The following is a 2,557-nucleotide window of genomic DNA, read 5'->3' on the forward strand; positions in this document are numbered from 1 at the left end:
TTGACAAATCAAGCAAAAAATCTTTGTAGAGAGGATATGGATCATACTGTTCCAAGGCAGGTCCTCTCTCTTCTTCTTGGTAAGCAATGGTGATCTCTTGTATGGCCAACACTTCCTCAACCACAGCTTTCTCAATCACAACCACTTCCTTCAAAGCCTTCTCTTCCTCTTGTTGCTTAGCCATCATCTCCTTTCTCTCAATGATTTCCCTAAGCTCCTTAATCTTTTGTGCTTTGAAACGTCCTGGGAATGGAAGAGGTGGCTTGTAAGCAGGAGGAAGGTACTTAGCAGGCTTGACAGCTTCTGAGTCTGCAACTCGATCGACCACTCGAGCATGCACTCGGTCGAGTGGCTGTTCGAGTGCTTGGTCGAGTGCAATAACGGACTCCAGTTGCTTTGCACAAACGTCACTTGGGGCTTCAGTAACTAATGAATTCCCCCAAACTTGGACTTCACTGTCCTCAGTGACTTCCTCATCAGAGATATGAATGGCTTTTGCAGTGAACTCCCTTGGATTTTGAACAGCTTTTCCAGGGAGTTGGTTGGGTTTAGGAGCTGAAATAGAGGCAATGTTGCTCTCCATATACTTCATTCTGGAATTGAGACCTTCAAACTTCATGTTCAGATCATTGTACTGTGATGTGAGCCTTTGATTCAACTCAGCAAACTGTTTGGCTTCCTCAATCTTGCCTTGTGTTTGCCCAATCAACAACTGTTGCATCATTGCTCTTAAGTCTTGTTCCTGGCCTTGGTTAGTCTGAAACCCTGGTGGGGGACACAATTGGGGCTGGAACACTTGATGTTGTTGCTTGGGGATGTAGTTTTGTTGTTGTTGAGGTTGTTGAGGTGGATAGACTTGGTCTTGAGGGTTGGCCACATTTGTGCTCCTATAAGAGAGATTGTTGTTTTTGAAACCTCCTTGGTTGTAGCCTTTGAATCCTCCCTGGTTTTGCATGTAGCACAACTCAGCAAATTCAAGGTCCCCCTCTTGAACTGGAGCTTCTTCTTCACCAATGAAGTGAATAGACTTGGACTGGCTGAGGAGTATCTTGTCAAGCTTCTCATTGACCATCTTCAAATCCTTCTTATACTTGTCCTCTTGATCAGTTGAGGAGCCCCTTATGGTCCTATCATAATCCTCATTATAGTTGCCATCAGATTGAGCAAGGTTCTCAACTAATTCCCATCCTTCTTCCACATTCTTGTTGAGGAAGTTTCCATTAGAGGCTGTATCAAGAAGCATTCTTATCTTGGGGAGCACTCCTCTATACAAGGTGCTTAGAAGTGACTCATTGCTGAAGCCATGGTGAGGACACTGAGTCTGGAATCCTTTAAACCTCTCCCAAGCTTCACAAAAGCTCTCATTATTCCTTTGAGCAAACCCTGAAATTTCATTCCTCAACCTAGCAGTCCTTGCATTGTAGAAGAACTTGGCCAGAAAAGCTTTCTTGCATGCATCCCATGTGGTGATAGCTCCAGTAGGAAGAGTCTTCTCCCAAAGGTGAGCTTTGTCTCCAAGAGAAAATGGGAAGAGCCTTAATTTGAATCCATCTTCACTCACTCCATTGATCATTGTGAGTCCACATATTCTGTCAAACTCATCAAGGTGATCTAGTGGATCCTCCATTGGCAACCCATGAAACTTGTTGGCTTGTATCATTGAGATCAATCAACTCTTGATCTCAAAGTTATTGTTTGCTACTGAAGGTGGCACAATTCCAGCCCTTTGGTTGTGGGTATTGGGTGCATCTCCTGCACCAATGTGCCTTGGTCTCTGCTCATGGATAGCTTGTTGCTCCATGATGTCTTGACCTTGTTGTTGTTGAACTACTCTTCCTTGCTTATGTCTCAAACCCTTTTGTAGCCTGTGGATGCTGTCAATAGGCTGTTGAAGACTGTCTTTGCCTTTTGACCTTGTGTGCATCAACAAACTCTACTACAGACTCGAACAGGTACACGGTCGAGCGCAGGCTCGAGTGGGTGGTCGAGTCGACTTGGAAGTAATGGCTATTTAGGTCCGGCTTCTGGCTCGATCAAGTGCTCGATCACAGCTTGGTCGAGTGGTGGTCGAGTAGGTGGTTGAGTGGGTACCTGAAACACAAAACAGCCAAGCAAAGGAAGATTCGAGTTCAGTAACTTCACAAGTGTTTAAACGAACTTAATCTTAGACTAATAATGATCCTAAATGTCACAAAACACACTCAAATGGGCAACGGCGCCATATTGAAACTGACTTTCTTTGTGGTGTGGTGAATGAATGATGTATGGAATGATGATGTATGGAATGAATAGAAGTCAGGGTGTTTCAATTCCCCTTATGCAGTTGCAGTATAAGAGGTGTCAATCCTATCTGAGTGATTGTGAACAATTAAGATGTGCATATGAGTCTAAGTCAAGCCAATTGTAAAGATTTTTTGTCACTAACAATCCTAAAATGAGATATGAAATGCAGAAAGTGAAAACAACTAGAACAAGATACTAAATGCAAACAGAACAGACAAATTAAAGCTATAATGAAACTAGAACAGAGATAGACACTATGCTAATGAACTAATAC

At 43.2% G+C, this 2,557-nt stretch overlaps 1 non-coding gene across 1 annotated transcript; it reads left to right on the top strand.

The window, feature by feature from the left end:
* The first annotated feature begins 1,298 nt into the window (after positions 1–1,298).
* LOC147928455 (small nucleolar RNA R71) lies at positions 1,299–1,405 on the top strand. The gene has a single exon (XR_015581072.1). It is a non-coding gene; the product is annotated as a small nucleolar RNA R71 (small nucleolar RNA).
* Positions 1,406–2,557: the final 1,152 nt, after the last annotated feature.

Source organism: Camelina sativa, chromosome 14, assembly GCF_030686135.1.
Source record: "Camelina sativa cultivar CO46 ecotype springtype chromosome 14, ASM3068613v1".
Classification (NCBI taxonomy): Eukaryota; Viridiplantae; Streptophyta; class Magnoliopsida; order Brassicales; family Brassicaceae; genus Camelina; species Camelina sativa.